Source organism: Nelumbo nucifera, chromosome 5, assembly GCF_055504915.1.
Source record: "Nelumbo nucifera cultivar China Antique chromosome 5, China Antique-T2T, whole genome shotgun sequence".
Classification (NCBI taxonomy): Eukaryota; Viridiplantae; Streptophyta; class Magnoliopsida; order Proteales; family Nelumbonaceae; genus Nelumbo; species Nelumbo nucifera.
In genome coordinates, this window is record NC_142653.1 from 84,177,085 (window position 1) to 84,199,335 (window position 22,251).

Genomic DNA, 22,251 nt, shown 5'->3' on the forward strand with positions numbered 1-22,251 from the left:
CATTTGAACCATTCGAACGGTTTTGACTATTTTTCAATATATATATATTATTTAATTTTATTATTTTTTTGTCAGAACGGGCCGACCATTTGGGTTGAATGGTCGGATCATTCGAATCGATAATCGGACCCCTGACCGGTTCAGTCACCAGTTCATTTTTAAAAACCATGCAGAAAAGCATCATATCAGTCTCTTCAATATGGGTCTCCCACAAGGAGATCTCATACCACTTATCCCTATATCTTACCCTTGAACCCTAAACATTAATCAATAGCATGATGCTAGAGCTAATCTCATCAGTTCCTACGTACATTTTTGGAGCAATAGGTTACAACATGGTTTTCAAAACTGAATTATATGAGATGGTCGGATTGGAAAAACTGGGAATCGGTTATGTTTTTCACTAAAATCGGATTTTTGTCAAAAATGTTGATTTGGTTAACAAACTGCTGACCCGGGTTTTCGAATCATTCAACGGTTTTGACCATTTTTTTTATTTTTTTTTGTTTGAACGGGTCGACTGTTCTACCTGGAAACCGAACCCTAACCAGTTCATTATCCGGGTTGGTTTTAAAAACCTTGGGTTACAAAACATTAGTGTAATACATTAATGACAACACACATGCACAATATTAAGGCCCTATTCGTGCTTTTTGGTAAGTTATTTATCCGGGTAAATGCATTTATGCAGGTAAGTGTTTTCTAGGAAAGAATTATCTTAGTAAGTGCATTTACCCATGTTCTTTTATTTCTCATGTAACTAAGGCAATGACCATTTTAGTCTTAAAATTCCATTATTAAAAGGGACATTTTTGTCCCATTCAAGTATTGACAACTTCCCCCAAGGTGGAAAAGTTATTTACCCAAGTAGGTGATGACTATCATTTGTCCAGGTAAATGGTACACAGGAAAATAAACTTTTCCTAGCCCCCACATAAATCTGAAAAAAAGAATATGAAATTGACCAACTTCCCCCTCTTCAAATCTAGAAAAAGAACGCACCCTAATTATCATCTATCTCATGGGGTAAAGGATTTAATCCTTTGACGTCTTTGATTAATCCTTTCATTTCGACAATCGGCAGGGATCACTTTCAATAGGGGCTGAAGCACTTTCAATACCATGCAATCCTTGCGTTTTGCTTGACTCGTTTAGCCTTTTTTTCTAAATGCAATCTGTGACTTAACAGCTCCCCTTAAAATATTGCAACTAAGAAAAAAAAAAAAGAGGCTTTAATGGCTCAAAAATGTAAATTTATTTTTCAACATGTTCTCAAAATTCAAGACGTTCATCAAATGATCGGGTCAAACAGTCCTAATCTGCCAATTAATGGAGACAAAGTTGGTTTAGCCTTATATATTGATAGCTGCAGAAATGAACTATAATATTTCCGTAGTTTAAACTCAGAATGGATCTTAAATTCTTAACCCTAGATAACCAGGTTTACTGTATTCTTCAGACTCCAAGGTGACATGTTTGGCATCGATAATGTATCTAGGAATTAGTGATTTTTGAAAAATTACCAAAATTTATTGTTTGGTATCACTTATGTCATATAAGCAGTTTATTTAGTACTATTGTACTAATTCTTAAGGATGATTATTTTTTCTTGAAATCTGAAAACATGCCGAATATCATATCATACCATATCCTTCAAAAATCAGAATCACCTAAAAATCGGAGAACCACTAAAAAATAATGATCCTAATCACGGAAATCGACCAATCAAACTGGAGATTGAAAATCACTTATTCTTCTTTATTTCATGTGTCTCCACTTGATGCCAATTTTTGGAAAATCAGCATGGATGCAAGTATGCAACATGCAAACATCACCCAAATCTTTGGATTATCAGCAGATCATCCGGCCCATGCCTATATGATGATCAAGAAGGATATGCCCAAAGAAAGGAATAACTTTGGAAGGCTCAACTCAGGGTTTGACGCAAAATTATGTCTTGTTCACACAATCACTCAGTCAGTTAAGTACTGATGTTGTGTACCTACAAACATCCCAATACAAAATGAAGGACGATAGTCACGATACCATTTCCAATAATATAAAATTTGTTTGAACAAATTAAAAGTAAAAAAAAATACTACATCTCCAGTCCAATTGTGTCACCTTTTATTTATTTATTTATTTATTTTTTTAATGTAGTGCATCAGTCGCAATGAAACTAAAGCTCGTATATATCTCTGAGCAAGATAGAAGATTCCAACTTCTTTTATATTGATCCCAAATAATTCCCAGGGTGTGGTATGGCAATAGAAAGCCCTCTGTTAACCATATCATCACTTCATTTGAATTATAAATTATTCTGGAGAAAGACTTCAACAATGGGCTGGAAACTGATGTTGAAGCCAATACGGAGAATACGTTTTTTTTTTTATTGAAATATTTAGGGTACATTTGATTTGCAGTTGGAATCATGGTTTTCATAACTGGATCAGAAAAACTGAGAATCTGTCAATTTTTCCAAAAAATTGGATTTTCCCTCAAAACTGTTGATTTTAATCAACAAACAGCAGAACTGGGCAGTAATCGATTGAACGGTTTTGATCTTTTTTTTTTTTTGTCGAATGAAAATGGGATTCTAATTCTATCCAACCAAACAGTTACAATCAACTACATTCCGATTCAAATCATTCCAAACCCCTATTGTTATGAGCTAAATATGCCTATCTCACAAGTCACAACGCATCATGGTAGAAAAACTTTTAACTATTGGGCGCCAACGGCCTATGCTGTTGAGAGAACTTCTGAGAATGCCACGTTATCATGGAAATAGATAAATTAATAATTATAGATTAATTTACTTTTACTAATAACCAAAACATGAACATGAATCGGTGAACCACACAAAACGTACCAGTCAGGTCCCAACAGCCACCCGGCATGGTGGGAGGAACATGGATGACGTATTGTTGTCAACCGGCCGATGGCCATGCACTGAAGAAGGCTAAGCGAGAGCTCCTTTTGATGGGGCAATTTCTTTGCATGGAAGCACATGAGTGTTTGATTAGACATAGACATAATTGATCCCTCAGCTTAGTTAACTTTTGAGTCAGCAATCTTAATTAAATATAGTTATCATATCTCTTTTTAAGGAAAAATATACTATAAAATATATAGGTTGGGATGTTCTTTGAAGAAATCTAGATCAGATAGATCTCGAAGAGTGATAAATAAATAATATTTAGCCCATCATCTAATTCATGCAGTAACTGCCAAATATTTGAATTGATGACTTTAAGAAGTTACAAATTACTTTCTTTTTATAGATAAAAATATAGATTAACACTAACAAGCAACATAATTACAAACAGTTAAATCCAGCCAGCTTGGGGGGTTGAGCCAAACAAAATAATCTTCATCCCCATTTAAAAAGCTTTCTCATGGGCTGGTTTAGTGTGGTTACAAAGGAATTTGAAAAACTCAGTTTTTTTTAAAGGATCAAGACAGTTTGGTGAGCGGTTTGGTCTACAGGACGATTTATAAAATCTCATTTACTAGCTATTTACCACACGGAAAAGCTCAAAAGCTTCTTGATGATTTTAATTTTTTCAACGTCTTGTTTGGTGTGTAGGTTATCAGATTTTCAGAAATTCGAAAGCCCATGTTTTCGTCTTTTTCTTTTTTGGTTGGGAAAAGATCTAACCATGGTTTTTAAAATCAGACTGGATCGAACAGTCAGATAAAAAAAACCGAGAATTGGTCAGGTGACCGGTTTCGGTTTTTTTCAAAACCATTGATTTTGGTTAGCAAACTGTTGACCCGGGCATTCAAATGGTTTTGACCGTTTTTATTTTTTTTGTCATAACGGGCTGACCGTTTGACCTGGTAATCGGACCCTTGACCGGTTTGGTCTCCGGGTCATTTTTAAAAACCATAGATCTAACTGTTAAAAGATGCAGGCTCGAAAAGATTCGAGAAGCCCATTTCGGGCTATTTCAAGAAGTTCCGAATGGAGCTTAATTTTAAACTTATTTCATTTTGTTTTTCATGTGGAAAGATGCACGAAAAGACATGCTTCCAACCAAATGAATTATGCGCTGCCAAGGTCTTTATATGAAAATCCACTACATCTTTTGGCTGTTAGATCTTTTAACAAAGACTTGCCAAACAACACCCAAGTCTTTCTAAGCGCACGTCCTTCAGTTCTCTTGATTTTCTCTTAAGAAATGGAAAAATACCATTTCCGGTCTAAGCCTAGAAGACTGCATAGAAAGTCAGAAAAAACATGCCAAATGCTGCCTACAGAAAATGCATGTACTGTTTGGCATGTCTTTTTGTGTGGTCTTTCAACTGCTTACAAGCCAAAAAAACCAAAAATCAGTCTATTCCTGTTTGGCACGCGGAAGATCTAGCTGCCAAAAAACGCGCGAAGCCCATTTTGGGCTGATTTCGGGAAGCTCCAAATGAAGCTTCTTGCGTCTTTCACGTTTTAATATCGTGCAGAAAGACCCGAAATGACGCACGGAAAGACACGCATCTGCCAAACGGTCTTCGAGCTGCCTAGATCTTATGTCAAAAGCTCAATGCGTCTATTGATTGTCAGAGCTACAAGATCTTCTAAAAAATACTTGCCAAATGGGCCTGCAATGTCTTGGGTCTAGGATCACCGAATTGATCAACAGATGGTCCATGGCCCATATACAACTTGCCAGCTGTACTTTTTGGGCCAAAATCAGCATGTTAGATGATTTTGACCTTATGATTGAGAGTTGATTGTATGCTGTAGAACAATAGATGTACTAAAATCAGGTGCATGCTATATATATAAGCTGTATTTGGTTGTAATATAAATAAATTTGCACTGATGCAAAACTATAGTAGTGTAAATGATTTGAGTGTAAATTCTCACCTATCTTTGTTTTAAAATTTAACTTATATTGTTTAACTATAATACAAATAAAATAAATTAAGACATGAAGCAAGCCCAAAATAAAATTAAACGATAATTTATATTTTTCTTTTTATTTGCACTTGTACTGCGACCAAATACAGCCATAGGAACAATATTCAAGTCCAACTTAAAGGACAAGGTGGAAAGTTATAGGGAGACCTGTTTGCAATTTGGTGGCAAAACAGTCAGTGTGGGGGAAGTACATGTTTAATTCGCTCTCAACAATAAAAGATCCAGTCAGAATTTCTGACAAAATAATTCAAACTTCAAAGTATAAAAAACGGTAAAATACGTGTTCTAGTATAATCCACTTATTTTAAAAATTCAAAATGAAAAGTTAACCTTTTTAATGGATAATTTGTTCTGCGATTTATTAAATTTATGTATATATATATGTAACTATTTATATATAAATTATATAAATAAATACATAATAAAACAAAAAATTCCTTATTTTTGACCTTATTCACATTCCCAAATAATTATTGATTTTTTTGTCACAGTTCTGAAAAAAAATCATAAAATTAGTGGAATTTATAAAAAAAAATGATGAAATCCACAAATTATTCACTATCAATGCTAGCAATGGGAGGCAAGGCAACAGGCCCAAACTGTCAATGCTAAGCTTGGGAGTGCTTAAAAGTATATGCTTATTCGAATAATTACTTATTTCTTTTTTTGCCTATTTTGACCCACCACATCATTTTAAAATGCCTATATTATTATTGTTTAAAATAAATGCTTTTTCACCAAATACTTATAAGTATTTATTAAAATAAATATTTATTCAATAAACACTTATTTTTCAAATAAACATTTCCAAACTTGGCCCTATACGGCTATACCCAATAGGAAGACTGCTAAACAAGAACTGTCTTATAAGGTCTTAATGAAGGTTCCTTCATTTAAAGGGCACAAAGCTGCCTGCGCCCCTTTATGACGGTTATACACCATGGAATTAATCTAGGGTGTCAATTGGATTGGATTTGGTCCAATCCGATCCAATCCAATGTGAGTCCATTATAAATGAATCAGGTCTAATCTAATTCAATGAATATTTTGGACTAGTACAATTCAATGTCTGGACCATCCAATCTATTCAAATTTATTTTGATTTAGATTGATTTCAATCCAAATCTGGTCCATTGACACCTATATTCTTATCTTATATCAGTGGATCAGATATTGGCTTAATCCAACCCAATCCAATATAAATTTATTACGGACAGGCCAGGTTCAATCCAATCTAATAAATATTTTGGACCGAATTGGTCTAATCCAATATGTCTTGTTGGTCCGTCCAATCCGTCCAAATTGATTTTAGAGTGGACGGAGTCCAATCCAAAACCGGTCCATTGACACCCTTAGATTAATCCTATGTTAAAATTGGCTACACCAAAATTGATCAATATGATCATACGATTATTTCGGAAGCATTCTTAATTGATGGATGGATTGAAATGGAAATTTTCTTTCAAAAAAAAAAGAAATAAAAAAAAACAAAAGAAAACAAAGAAATCAGAATCAAATGGTTAAAGGGTCATGTTATTATATGTGGAAATAAATCACTCTCTTAAAAGTGAGAAACCTTGGCTACAAACTACATGGGACCCATTTGAGGTCAGGTATCATTATGGGAACACATGCCAATATCCAAGGGGGTTATGTTTATGTGGTTACAATTCATTCTCATATTATAAATTTCCACGTACTAACATTTGCCATGGTTAAAAGTTACTTTTCTTGCTTTCCCCATTCTACATTTAAAATCTTAAACTAGCCCATTTGATTGTAACTTGTGAGTTTTAACCTTTTATGATGACATACATGGCAAGTGCGAAGGAATCTTGTTTTTTTTTTCTTATAATGTTCACATCAAGGTTCAAAATATTGATACACCAGATACACCAGTAGGGGTATAACGGGCGTTTCAATACTTGTTTTTTATTTTTTTTTTTTCAAAACTGGTTCAGGGGAGCCATTATAGGACCCCTCCACCCCTGAACTGGTCAGACCCCCGATACACCCACTATAGGGGCATTATCGAAAGAGTCCCAAAATGATACATATCGGCCAATATGTAAACATTGTTCATAAAAATATAGGTGTCAGAAAAAAATATTCATTTTGAGCTAAACAGATAAAATTAGAAAAACATAGAAGAATTTTCTAGGTAGTATTGATCCTGCCATATTTTTATTAGTTTTTGGTCAATAATATTATCTAGGTAAACAACATAAATCCTCTTCAATTTGCATTATTTTAATCAAAAGACCCACTTAGAATACCTTTTTATGCACGAAATTGGTTGGACCAAATGATTCTAATCATATTGCTTTATTAACTTTTGACCCTATCTTTAACTTTAGCCACTCGAAGAGAAAAAGAATGTGACTATTTGGGAACTAGGATCATCCATGGGCCTGATTATGACCTAACTAACTTTCTTATCGAGACCCAAAAACTAATTTTTCATTGACTTTAGACTTGATTATATGACGGTAATAGGGCTATGAAATTCATGCTTTATGGTGGTTTCTTTTTTCTTAACGATTATCTAGTTAGATGGATATCTTAATTCAGTTATTATTATTATTTTTTTTTTCAAATTTTATGTATGTGCTTTTGGGCCAGTTAGTGAAAAATATAAATGAAAGAAAAAGATATCAATTTACTGGTTTTATAAAAGAAATATTTATCTCTGTGAATTATTATCCTGTGTCATAAGCAAAACCTTGGTTATGTGGTAATTCCACTTAATCCCACTTTTTTTTTTTTTTTTGTACTCTTCCTCTTCTACAAGCATAAAGTCATTCAGTTTACATTTTTTTTTTTACGCTTTCAGGCATAAAGTCATTCATTAATACTATTCAGTGAATATATCAAAATTTAAGGCCTCTCCCAAAGGAAGGGAGGACCATTTAAGTTGTAGTCATTGAATGTCTAAACAACACATGACAAAATCATTTCAATCAAAATTTCTTGATCAATTTGTCAATCGGGCTAATACTTTTTTCCAATGTTTCATATCTAGTTCCATCTTTTTTAGCGTCTGTTATCGATCAAAAAAAGAAAAAAAAATATTTATTTTTAGCTAGTCTTGCATTAGTCCATTTAAGCTTCCAGTCAGAGTCTGGATTCTTTAGAATTGGAATAGGAATGATCAATTCCCTTTAGTCATTTGGTTCAGACTAAAAAGAATTGAAATTAAAATTGATTGGAATGGATTCTCATTCTCAGGAAGGGAAGAGGGATTGACTATTCCCTCCAACCAAGAATTGGAATGAGATTCTGATTCCCCAACTAAATAGTTAGAATTGATCCTAAACCCCTATTCTCTCAAATGAAATAGACCCTAATTTTCTATATATATATATTGTTAATAATTTGTTTCATATTTGGTATATATAAATGAAACCAGCATAAAACATTGCATTTTAATTTTTAGGATTATTTTTTAGAACTTACGAAATACTAAAGCCGAGTATCATAACGCTCAAGCTTGGCTCAATTAACTACTCCGTTCAAGTCAAGCTCGGCTGGCTTACACCCCTAATAAGAAGGTTTATGTGCTGCAGATATTTTTCTTTCCTTGGTTGCCGCGAGAGACAAAGCGATATGGTGAACTTTTGTTTGTTTTGAGAAGAAGGCTTGAATATTGGTGGCAGTACTTTGATGCCAAGAAAATATATTTAATGGAAGCTAGGCCAGCCTAGAGCCCTAGGCTACTTGGTAAAGTCTCAATTTGTCGTCCACGAGACCTGGGTTTTGATCCTGTCGACACAATTGAAAGAGTTAGAGACTGGCCGGGGATGGAAATGCGTAAAAATCTTTTCTTATAATTTTGCCAAAACAATTATAATAAATTTATAAATTATTGGTTTCGCCTACCAAGAATGCATCCTATCTATCTCCAAGAAACTTGATCTTCACCCATTTTTATATTATTAACATACACCGTAGTTTGCATGAAAATGATCAGAAATAAATTCAGACATAAAATTAAAATAACAAGGGATTATGGTTGATAAGCGCAATTTTTGATTTCTAATATCAATAAAAATAATATTTTTAATATAACTTTTAAAATAGGTTAATTTTTTTAAAAAATATATATAAAAAATGAGCAAAAACATTGTCCATCTTCTTTCTCCTCCAAACTATCCTAGCCCCGTGAATTTCAGTGACCACCATCCACCAGTGCCACCACGTTTCCGCCCACCTCTAGCAATGCCAATCTGATGACATGCCTCTACTACACTAACCTTTGGGTCTTTGCCCCCACCTGGTGTCGCAACGTCATCAGTCAAGATCTCTAAGTCGACCTTTCGCTTCGATGACCAAGAAGATGAAGATCTCTTCCCCTCTTACCGCCTCCACATGAAACCATTTTTCTTTTGGAGGAAATATAGTTCAAAGAGACTCCACATCAACGATCCAATGAAGAAGAATGTTGAAATCTATTGGGATCTCACCAAGCCAAGTTTGTCGCCTCCAGTCCCGAACCCCAATCTGGGTTCTACATTGTCGTCATTGTTAATGGTGTGATGACCCTTCTTGTTGGCAATTCTCTGAGGGAGGCAGTGGCGTGGTGGCACTAGTGGGTGGTGGTCATTGAAGTTTGCAGGGCTGAGGTGGCTTAGAGGAGAAAGAAGATGAACATTATTTTTTCCTCTTTTTGATATATTTAAAAAAAAATTAACCCATTTTAAAAATTATTTTTATTGATATTAGGACTGAAAAATTACCGTTATCCCTTAAAACAATTAATTGATTAAAGGAAAGAAAGGAAATTAGCTTAAGGATTAAGGTATAGACCAGCCCAACATAAACATCTTATGCCATCTCCTTTTAATCGGATTTCGTTTTTACTTATTTGCAAGCGTTAATTTGGATAAAATGGCTAACCACGGGTTTTACTTTAACAATGATAATTAATTATGCTATTTCATTTTCATGAGAAAAAAAAAATAAAACCCTCTCTCACTCTCTATATATTTGTTTTCATTTTGGCAGTTTTGCATGATTCAGCCGTGCATTCAGGAGCATTTAAAGAAATGGCCCATCATGTCTGAACCATGCTTCACCAATTGGGAACAGCTATTCTTTACTTGACGCTGACTGCCGGGTTCTATCTTCATCACAAAAACCTACCTAGCTAACGTGAGCTTGCTTTGCCAATGCCTTTAACTGAAGTATTAATTCTTAAGGACTAAAAAGTAAAAAAAATAAAACTTTGCATCTATAGTAAGAGGCAGTTCGAGACTACGAGGACGTAAATCAGAGGACAAACCCCCCTCAACCACCTTTTACTGTTTTGTTTTTATTAATTAACTCGCATATTACTGGGAGTGTGAGCAACCTGATCAGATGTTCATACAAGAAAAGTTTATCCAAATGGGTCATCTACAGTTCTTCCGAAAAGGACTTGTCCAGGATTCCAGTTTCATTCATATGAGAGGAATGACTTGGCCAGTTCTTGTCACTGACGTAATACAGCAGAATACGACTTTTTTTTTTTGGCTGGCCACGTTAGTTGTTTCTGTGTGTGTGATTTTTAAGGCCACTCCATCTCCATGACTCCACACAAGTGAAGTGATTGAGGTTTCAAATGTTTTAATTTAGAAAATAAGGACTTTTGTTGAATCAGGGCGCCTGACACGAGGGAACAGTTCTATCTTAACAGAAGAGATAACATTAAAGGCTGAAAGCCTATCTAGCTTCAGTATATTTCCTCACTCAATTCATCAAAGTGATGAATGGATTGAAACCCTTTAGCGTTTGTTTGACATTGATGCCGTCGTTTCAGAAAATGGTGATACATCATGTCATGTTGGAAAAAACAGTGTTTCAGTAAATGCTAATATATTTAGAATTGAAAAAACTGTACTCTAAATAATGTTTTAGAAATTGAGAAGGCATAATCTGGAGCAACGCTAAATTCTAAATTTGGCGTTTTCTCAAATTGAAGCTTATTGCTGCAAAAGCAATAAAGATATGACATGGACTTCCTATAATAAAAATCAGTGCTGAAAACAGATATGAAGCACTAATACCAAACAGAAGTTGTTGCTATTACTCCAGGAAACGTTCTATCGGGGCAACAACATTTCCAAACCAAAAAATGAAAATGGTGCTTCCAATCCACACATTAGCACTGTTTAAATTTCTCTATATCTGCATCATTGATACCAAACATATACTTGATTAGTTCATCTAGAAAAATAGGTTATGTTCTGTTTAGAAAGAGTACTTGTAGAATACAAAAACTTACATTTTATATTATTTTATATACATTTGCACTGTACCTTCCAAACTGAGCCATAGAGTGAAAATAAAATACAAAACGTATTTGTGTTGATACTTGATACTCCTCCATTGGCTGAAAAAAAGAGACGATAAAAGTTAGTAACAATGTCGTTACAGGCTAGAGAGCATTATAATTGGCGTTTTGCACGCTCCATGTGGCCTTTGTCTTGCATGGCCCCATTTACAGTACTTGATGATCAACACAAACAATATGATGGCAAAGGATGACTGAGAACCCCAGCCAAGAACGGGTCGGTCGTCCTGAAGCGCACAAACACATAATGCATATGCACACTGGAAGACAGGTAATTAGGTAGCAATATATCATATAGATAGTGGTGTTTCCAGAGGTTCAGAAGCTTGTAATTGGTTTCATATTCATCAACATGGAGCTGCAAGTCGCTTAGCTGTGTGCGCTGATTGGACTCTGGTCTGGTAAATGTGTCTACGAAAGAAAATTGGTAGGAAAGACAGCATGATTTGTAGGATAAAGGAGAACACCCAGAATCCTTAAAAAGAAAAGCTACATCTTCCTAGAACTAAGAGTTAACTAACGATGAGTGGACGACTCTCTCTCCCACAGAGATACCAACTCAGCTCCACTTACAGGGAGGATATATACAAGGGATGTGTACAGATAACAGTGTATTAGACTCACTTTTTAGCAATATATAAAGACTACTACATACACTTGCCTTTGTTTGTTTGTTCAACACAGCAAGCGTCAAGACACATAAAAACCTGTACACTACGTGAAATTCCAACTTGGTGGTACAGTCAATGAGACACATACCACCCTTATCTTGTGTAATTGCGCCTGTCCCTGTCCATATCTATAGAGAACCGTATATGCCCCTTGAGTAAATGCACACACACACCTCCATCCACCTCAGTACTTCAATGAATAGGCAATGAAATAATGAACCCTTTTTTTGGACAATGCACGTAACTGTGAATCTGTAACCAATCCCAGCTTGGTATTCGGATTAATTAGTTGAACCAGGCTCACACTTTGATCACTGGAGTCAAACTGTGGTTAATGAAAAAGGTAGAGGGCATTTTGGGACACTTAATGATCATGCCATGTAAATATATCTATCTCTGATTCAGTGATTTTACCCTACAACTGTTTCCTACCGCGTTTTCTCATAGTTTTTTTTTATTTTATTACATTGATAATGGTAATGACTAATGACTGGTGGGTAAAGGGTGAGAGTGTGGGAGAGGACACTGGAGACTGGAGAGACATCTCCATCTATCTAATCCTCAAAAGCATTAATGCTTAAAGTTAAACCACACAGCCTGTTTCTCCCTATAGGTGCAGTTTGGACTCTGTGGACAAGAGAGAGTTGTGAGAGGGAAGAGTGCCCTATTTAAACAGATCCACTCATATCCCCTCTTTGCAACATCTGAAAGATCTCCTGCGGAAAGAAAAGAAAATATCTCTCTCTCTCTCTTTCTCTCTCTCTGATTTGCTAGATTTGTAGAAATATTCAGTCGTTGTCCTGTCTCTGACTCTCATGACGAAAATGACACATCCTCGCCCTCTGTTTAAAACAACTTCTCTTCCGTGATTTGTGCAAGTCTCTTTTTATTTATTTTTTAAATAAATTTTCTTATACCATTAGTGCTATTCTTATGCACCATCTTTTGTTCAATGTGGATCTGTCTTCACCCATCTAGTGCAGGTAAGGGCAAAAAGTGAACAAATAGGAATTTGGGTTTGTAAAGGTGGAATTTTGGGCATCATCATCAGTCGAGAATTAGGGTTTCTATAACTGGAAACACTAGCAGCACGAGATGTAAGCCACCGTTACTCCTCTCTCCTTCTTTCTTCTTTTCTCTTTTCCGAGTTGCCCTATGAGAAGAATTTACGTAAAGTTCTTTTCTTTTTTCATTTTCACCTTGATCTGGTTTTCTTTTGCTGTTTTTCCTTCTTCTTTCTTCGTTTCTTTTCCTAATATTTTGCTTAAATCTATTTGTTTGTTTGGGCTTCGATTCTAGTAACGCCTTCTACGTGATAGTTTTTCTTCGTCCTTTTGGGTTTTGGTTGAGATCACACTACTCCCTCTTTTTCTTTTGTTATTGGTTAGAGGGGAAACGATTTCCCTTGGTTGGTTTTACGTGACTTCGGTTCTTATAGATCTGCGTGATTCGATCTGATTTCTTTCTGTTACCATTCTTTTCTTTTGAGTGTTTTCTTTGCTTTTGTTTTGGGAGGGTGTGATGGCGGTGGATTTGATCCGGTGATTGTTAACCAATGTTCAAATGAGTAATAGGTTTCTTTTTTTTTTTCCAACTTTGTTTATTTATTTATTTTTCGTTTAATTGTGATATAAAGAAGTTCTCATAGTTTTCTTTGCTAAGTAAGATGTCTTTATTTGGATTGAGGTTTACATAAATTAGGGTTAGGGTTCATGACAACATCCTTTAGCTTATTTTAACACAGATACTGTATTAGGGCCTTCAAAATGGATCATCAGTTTTAGTTAATGTTTGAGGATTTGCAAATAATTTAAGATTACTCGTGATGTTCCTCTCCTACTGAAAATATTAGATTTGATTGCATCAGAGTCCAGAATATACAACATACATGATAGTTATCTTTGATGTTTGAAATTCTTACAAGGTGATCTTCAAAGAAGGGGAGGATGACAAGGTGATATACTTCTTTTCCCCCCTTTCGCTGGAAATATGATGCTTGTAAATCGTTTTGATTGCATAAGAGGCCATTCTGTGGTCTTGATTTATTTCTGAAGCTTGGATTGGTATTTAGATCAGTGCTCATAAGAAGAAAATCGAAGCTTTTTTTTTTTTCTTATGTTTCTTCTGTTTAATATTTTAACTCTGAGAGGAAAGTAGAAATAATGACTCAAGCACTTCTCAAAATAATGATGGTGATGATGATATAAGCTTCAAACCTAGGAAATGGAATATTATCAGCAGTGGTAGATATAATAAGTTAACTATGGTGATTATTTGTTCATGCTTTGATACACGATGTTGTTGATTTTTTTTGGTTGGGGTTGCACTGATAGGTTTACCAAGTTTTGCTGCTTTAGAAAATGCACCATGTAAGTTCTTAAATTGTTGCTCCCTTCGTTCTTTTTCTTCTCTTTTGGTAGCAAGGTTCTAATCTTGTAACTTTCTTTCCATTTGTATTTTAATGGCTGGAGTTGGATTTTCCTTGTCTATACGATTAGGAAATAATTACCATGATCATTTGATTTTCCCTTGTTACAAAATAAAAATCATCTTTTAAAAAAAAGTTCCATTGTGTGTTGATTTTCTCTTCTGGATTATCAAGTTAATGGTGTGTATTTGTTTTTCTGGACAGATGAACCCTTCATGTAAGAAAGACTTAAGAGTAGTATGCAGCACTGAGAAACGGCTTGAGAGAGCTTTCTTCAGTCCACTCATGGATGGGCTAAGGTGTTGAATTAGCTGCCGACTCATTCATTCAAACACTCAGTAGAAAGGGGATATTTTTTACTACTGTGAATGTGTGAATGATGCGGGAGATAATTGCCATTCTTCCTCCTCTATGCTTGGACTGAAGGGAGCTCCCTTTTTCTGTTTCTTTCATTCCTCTCTCTCTGAGCTTCTTATCTAACCGGAAAATCTTTTGACACTTGTCTGTTTCTTGATTTCTTCAGTTAGGTTATCTACTTGAATGATCTTTACACTTTTCCGTAGTTTCAACTTTCAAGCTTCACAAGCTGCCGCTGTCGGTTCCGCTGCCCCCGCCGCGGCCTCATCCAGTTTCTTATCATCTGCACTGCTTCTAAAGTTAATTATCTGTTTATTTTCTTTGCCAGAGGCATCTCTTAATTATAACTGAGCTACCGTTCGTTTCCATTTTCGTTTTCTGTTAATACCATCTATAAAGAAGATTTTCTTATGGAGATTTTTTTGGTAATCTTTTCTTATGGAGATTGGACCTGGCAGCCACGTTAAAATGTGACACTCGTTATACAAAAAATTCGATCATACTCGCACTCACGTTGTTACAGGTTGGAAGTCTGTACAGGTAAGGTTTTTTTTTTTAATTTTTATTTTGCTGAATACACTGGTAAGAGTAAGAGTGGAAGGAGATCGGATTCTCAGTCCTTACAATAAGACCTGACTAGTTATTATCTTCACCTGTTTACTATATATTTCTTTCTTAATTTTAAGTAATTATATGTTTTGTTGGATGATTGGTCATTCGAAGTTGCAACTGCGTAGAGGAGAAGAGAAGAAACCATTTTCATTTGGGTTGCTTTAATTTTATGTATTTTATTGTAAAAATCTGTGGAATAAACACATGTCAAGCTGCTGCAATAAAATTCAACTTGGGTCTGTTTCCACAAACCTCGACTGCTATAGGCTAACAGAGGTTTGAAAGTTGGAGCTAATATATGATGTATGTTTGTTGACATTTTTGGGCTTATGTCCTTGAAATCACACAACGAGAGGTTGTATTTTTTTATTCGTAAAAAGGAGCAGCTTGCCGAACAACCAACAAATAAGACACGCAAGCACCATTCAGTTCACACACCTCGAAATGAGATAAATGTACGGTCGTTACAGCAACAAAGTCATAAACACCACATACTTCACTTCTTTTCTTGACTATGCGATTATTAAAATAAACCCACTTTAATCTGCTTGTCTGTATAAAGTACTAATATGAAAAGACTTAAAAAGCTCAGTTGTTTGTGTTGATCGAGAGTCCAAGTACACTCAAGCCTGTTTTTTCTACTCTCTATTTGTTTTATTTGTATTTAGTTTAATTCTTTTACTCATCTCAAGGCGTGCCAACCTCTGAACTTGATGGTTATTTTATGTAGTTGTGTGGTTATTTCCCTTCATGATGCGGTTCTTGTGGTGCTATATACAACATGCTATTTTCCCTTTTTTTCTGTTCAAAATTTAACGAGTTTTTTTAATCCATATTTTATTCGAGGGATTGAGTAGGGGGTTCTGTTTAAACATTTGTTTTGCTAAATATGGACATGGGGACCTGTATGGCTGAATTACCTTTTATAGAAATAAGGTTAGGAGGTGGAGGTGATGAAAGAAATTCAAAAAAGGTTTAGGATTTGTGGATTGACACTTGTTCATGGTGGTTAAATATATATATCATTTCATCTGCAAACGTTTCAGTCGTCTTTTTGACAAATTAAAGCACTCTTCTGCAAACATTGGCTAGCTTTTAAATTTGATACGTTGCTTTTTGATTGAATTGATGCTGGGTTTGCCATTTCTTTAAGAAACCAGCTCATTTCTGTTTCTTTAATTTATTTTCCCTTCATTCAAAACCATGCAGTAATAACTTGTTTGTACGAGACAAGCGTGAGAGAGAGGGAAGATCGATGAGGCCCTTTCTAAATGCTCCTGTAGATGATTCCTTTTTTTGTCTCTGGGTGTTTGTTGTTACACTTGCAATGTTCTACCTTGTTCCATCTTCCATGCAAAGAAGATCAACAATTTGACATCATATGATTTGCCGTGCTAACATGTAAAGCCCAGGGTGAATTGATTCTTTCCACCTCTGAACTTTGGAGTTGCTGTGGTTGAAGAGAAAGATTGTTTGCGAGAAGAGTTCATTCATTAAGAAAAGGGCCACAGTCCAAGTTTGCAAACCAAAGTGCAAGTTTCAAATCCATCAAAAAAAAAAAAAAAGAGAAAAAATCCCTAAGCTTCTGTTTAAAGTCGGGATATTTTATTCACCTCGTAAAGACAAAGCTGCCCCCCCATCTACGTGATGGGCTGAAAAGCTCAACTCTTTATTATTCTTTTGAATAATGTTTTCATTCTTGAATCTAGAGTCTTTTATTTTGTATTGGTTTCTGGTTTGGAAGCGATCCTTCTGACATGTTTTTAAAGAGAGAGAGAAGCAAATGAAAAGCTAGAATTGAAACAAAATGCTCCTAGCTACCCACCCTTGGAAAAAGGAAAGAAAAAAATAATAAGAAATGAAGGATTTGCAGTGAATTTAAGTCCTTACAAATGGGGTCGGTAGATGGGATCGATCATTTGGCTTTGGATACCTGCAGCTTCTAGTTGTATGCTAGACATTCATGGTCATACATACAACTCTTCTACCGGTTGATTTGATTAATGGCCGTCCGCCTTCCGCCGTCCGGCCGCTTTCATTCATTACGAGTTATTGGACGTGGATGATGGTCATGGCCACAGAGGGAGCGTGGGGCTTTCCCCTTCCCAATTCCCACTCCCAAATTGTTGTTTCAGCCTTGATCTTGGGAGTTGCGTCTGGGAAAGTATGAAGATGATATGGGTATTGAAAGGAATAAATAATTAAGAAGGGAAACAATTATCGCATCATATGGCGTGATGTGATTGTGACCTACCCCCGTCACCTTTCTATTCTATGGTTTTTTCGATGTGGACAGCGCCAATATCCGGGCGGTTACTGTTGGACAGGGAGAAGACCGACGATACCTCTGCCCTCTGGCCGTGACTGACGCGGACACAAGCCAGGATGGCAGAGCAGAAATGAAAATTAATTACGTAGTGACTTGTATGTACGTAGTGACCAAAGGAATGCTCTTATGTCTCATCTTTATCTCATGTAACCACTACAACTCAGCGTATATTTGTATGGTATATGTAGGTAGTGACATTGACATAGTGTCTTCAAACGCGGTTTAAGAGTTTTTCTTCCAAGTTTTAGTAAAATCTCATTTTTCCTACAATTTGTCCACAGGATTGATTTGGGTTTGGGCCTTTGGGGAGATAAAATCACATTTCCGTCCATGTACCAGGAAGATATTCATCAATATGTTAATTATGAAATATGAAAATATTATCATTTGAATAAAAAAAAAAAGTAATGTGGTTTTTGAAATTAAGATATAGAAAAAATGTACTTTGAAAATCATATATTCCTTCACCGGCCATAGACGTACCAAGCCGCACATGGATATCTGGTTGAATAAATATACATACAGTAATGGAGTGGATGTGCTGCTGCGTAAGACGGGAAGAGTAATGAATGAAGTAAAAAAATAAAAATAAAAAAAATCAATTTCAATGCGTGAAGAAATAAAAGAGAAAGCTCATCTTGGTGCGGTTGGTATATATATAGTATTATAGTTGATAGCTTTGCAGGGGGTAACATCCTATTGCATTAAAGATATTAATTCGTACATACTCCATCAATGGTCTGAATGTATCCCATCTTTTTATGTTATTCGCAGATTTTGCATGTGTTTAGGGAAGCCAATATCTTGCTCGGAAAACTGGTTGGCCAACGTAGGTAGGTCACGAGAACTAGGGAACCGTCATGTTCTGGTCAGTCTTGTGATTCGATCGTTAGATAGAGAGCTAGGGGTCAGTCATTTAGCTACGGAAAAAGGTTATTATGTCTCATGTTTAAACGTTATTAAAACCCCAAAAAGTCACCTTACGTCAACATAACCTCTGAGATGGGACCAGAAAAAGGGAATATTTTAAAAATATTTTTTTTTCTCGTTTATTTTAAGGGAAATAGGGGGATGAGATGGAAAAAAAAAAGTAGGTTGCGAGATCTCAAAATTGTGTAATCAGGGTCATGCCAAAATCGTGCGTCATCGGTGAAAAACCTCAAGAAAAATCAAGTTTTGTCTTCACCCTCGTCACCATTGGTAATCACTGTTTCCCTTCTACCTTTTGCCGCCACCATCACTGTTGGTAATCGCCTTTGCCCTTCTCGATGCTGTCGCCAGCACTGTTGCTGGTAATTGCCGCCACCTTTCTATCTTCTACCTTCTGCATAAGAAAACCGACAACAGATGGTTTCAGGAACTTTGTAACCCCTTCTGTTGGAAGCATGGGCTCTATGAGCTGTGCCAAATGCATAATTGACATACAAGTCAAACTCAGGGTCGTTATTCTCTTCCTCCTTGTAAAACCTAACATTCTCAAGGAGTAGAACACCTCCTTTTGGGATTGCAACCACCAGCTTCTCGACTTCCTCACCGATACAGTCATTGGCCATCTCAACCTATTAAAAGCATATGCATAAAGTAAGCAAGAGGAATTTGCTGCTACGGTAGAACCTAGATCGGAGGAATCTGCCGATTCTAATTTCTCACAAGGTAACAACACCATTGATGACGATCCTCACCAAGGCATTCACCGGCGTTGAGGGCAGATTGATCTTTGCACATTGAACCTCCGAGATCTCTGTTTTGTGTAAGATAATTTTCCTACTATTTTTCCATGTAAAACCAAACAATGGAAAATAAAATTTTTACACTTTTCCCACACCCAAATCTTCCCACAAAACAAACGGAGCCTTAGATGCTCAAAATGTGGAGGCTGGAATTTTGTCAATTCTATCTGTGGTTCCATCTCATTTCTAACTCCAACTTTGTTGAAGAGAGGGACAAAATAATTTGCTATTTATGAAACTCTGTTTAAATATTTTATCCTATTTTTATACAAAACATTTATGTTGAAAGGTTTATGTAAACGTCGCCTGAGAGATTCGAACTCTCGCGGGGAAACCCCATGTACTTAGCAGGCACACGCCTTAACCACTCGGCCAAAGCGACGCTTCTGATAGAAAGACAGTATGACAATAATAGATGAAACAAAACTAGCCAAACGCGTAAATCCCCCATACAACTTTACATTGATCAATGGTGTAACTAAATCCTATGTATTTATGTTCACCTAATATTAAAATCCTCAAATCATCTTTAATTTATTAAAAGATTTTACAGGCCATAGATGCAACAAGAAAGTTGTAATTAGTAATTCAGATATTTAAAAGAAAGGACTCTTATTACTGTTCTAACTGGGGGTGTCAATTGGATTGGATTTGGTCCAATCCGATCCAGTCCAATGTGAGTTCATTATAAATGGACCAGGTCCAATCCAATTCAATGAATGTTTTGGACCAATTTAGACCAGTCTAATTCAATGTTTAGACCATCCAATCTGTTCAAATTCATTTTGATTTTAGATTGGTTTCAACCTAATCCAATATTAATTTGTGATGGAAAGACCGGGTCCAATCCAATCTAATAAATATTTTGGACCGGATTGGTCCAGTCCAATGTCTTATCGGTTTGTCCAATCCGTCCAAATTGATTTTGGACTGGACGGGGTCCAACTCAAAACTAATCCATTGACACCCTTAGTTCTGTAAACCTGCATTTTACTTTACTAGTGGGTGGGTTTACATGAGACTAAAGGGCTTGTTGGTTTCCTCTTAACTCTTACTTCTTAAGATGATTCTTACAACTTTAAGAGGAAAATGGCTGTTCGTTTCCTCTTATCTCTTAAAGAGGAATCTCGTATATTTTTTTTTTCATTTTTCAATGATACCCCCAAAATACAAACACTTCTCTTTCGTTATGACTCAAGGGCCTCATATGCAATAACAATTATTATTAATTATTATTATTACAATTAAAAGTTAATTAATAACTAATAACTAATTAATAATTATAATAATTAGTATTAGTTATAAATTTGAATTTAATTTAATATTATTTAATTATTAATTAAATAATAACTATTAATTAACAATAATTATTAATCATCATAATAATTTTTAATAATATTTTTTTTGAATTACATAGACAAACAAAAATTATTATATATGAAATCAAAATAGACATTTGACAACTTTCAAAATTTAGAACAACATTCTTTGCATCCAAGAATTTAGAGGAAAGAAAAGTTTACCAATACCAATATACCTCTTGATATAATTATTACATATTCTAACAATATCATCAAACTGCTATAAATTCAGGGGCTACTATTTGGCTGCTAGTTGAGTCATGCAAGGGCCAGTTGGGGGTGGATCACATGTAATTAAGTAGAGAACAGTGCGAGCTATGGTCACCCATCTCTCTACTGGATTCACATTTCCTTCTATTTGAAATATGACACCTTTGCTCTAAGTATGACGACTTTACATCTTACAATAACATCTTGGTTTAGCTTTCTCATGATGTTGATCTACTTTTGGGTGGGTATACCATTAGTCCATTAAAGATGATATATATCGAGTTTATTTGTGTAAGAATTAAAATAAAAATAACATATAGTGTCCAGCTCCAGAGAAGTATATATTCTTCAATTTAATTAGATTGTATGCATATAAATACTTAAGTTGCATTACTAACTTCAGACATTTTGAAGGCTCAAGTAGAGATGAGACAACACCGTGAGATTCCGGGTAAGTGATACCCAGGAAAATAAACTTTTCCTAGTCCCCACATAAATCTGAAAAAAGAACATGGGATTAACCAAAATCCTATTGACCAATTTTTCCTCTCCCAAAGTCCAAAAAAGAATGCTCCCTTAGATGAAATAAAAATGTCCCTTTTAATAATAGATTTTTATGACTAAAATGGTCATTGTCTTATAATCCAGGTCTTTTGTGGTTAAACGTAACTGATTCTTTGTTTTTTTTGTTTTTTTGTTTTTTTTTGTTTTTTGTTTTTTTTTTTTTTTTTTTTATGAAATAACTGATTCTGCACTCATATAATCCAGGTCTCTTGTCTCCCATCACAGGTGCAAATAATGTGCAATATTAAAGAAAACCATTACGTCCTTTAACAGTTAAAAGTAATATTTCCGAAAATTGTGCTTTAGAAAAAGGTAATGGAATATTAACCCTGAAAAATCGAAAAAAGCTTTACATCCTTTCTGTTTTGTGATGAACTAACGAAGGCATGGTTTTGAAAATCGGATCGGACCGGAAAAAAACTGGGAACTGGTCAGGTGATCGGTTCTGGTTTTTTTCAAAATTGGATTTTTTCAAAAAATCATTGATTTTGGTCAATAAACGATTGATTCGGATGATTAATCATTTGAATGGTTTTAACCGTTTTTTATTTTATTTTTTAAATTTTTTGTTAAAACGAGCCAACCGTTTGATTTAAATGATCGGACCGTTCGACCCAGTAACCGGACCCTGACCGATTTAGTCTCCGAATCAGTTTTAAAAACCATGAACGAAGGATATATTCTTTGACCATTATTTATTTGTTTTTTCCATTATGGTTCTTTTTGTTCAAGAGAGA

The 22,251-nt window shown here is 35.2% G+C and overlaps 1 long non-coding RNA gene and 1 other non-coding gene across 2 annotated transcripts; one reads left to right on the forward strand and one right to left on the reverse strand.

The window, feature by feature from the left end:
- The first annotated feature begins 12,364 nt into the window (after positions 1-12,364).
- Positions 12,365-15,638, forward strand: LOC104612966 (uncharacterized). The gene is made up of 2 exons (XR_016076680.1): positions 12,365-15,248; positions 15,432-15,638. It is a non-coding gene; the product is annotated as an uncharacterized LOC104612966 (long non-coding RNA).
- A 4,041-nt stretch (positions 15,639-19,679) lies between these two features.
- Positions 19,680-19,761, reverse strand: TRNAS-GCU (transfer RNA serine (anticodon GCU)). Its single transcript has one exon. It is a non-coding gene; the product is annotated as a tRNA-Ser (tRNA).
- Between the last annotated feature and the right edge of the window lie 2,490 nt (positions 19,762-22,251).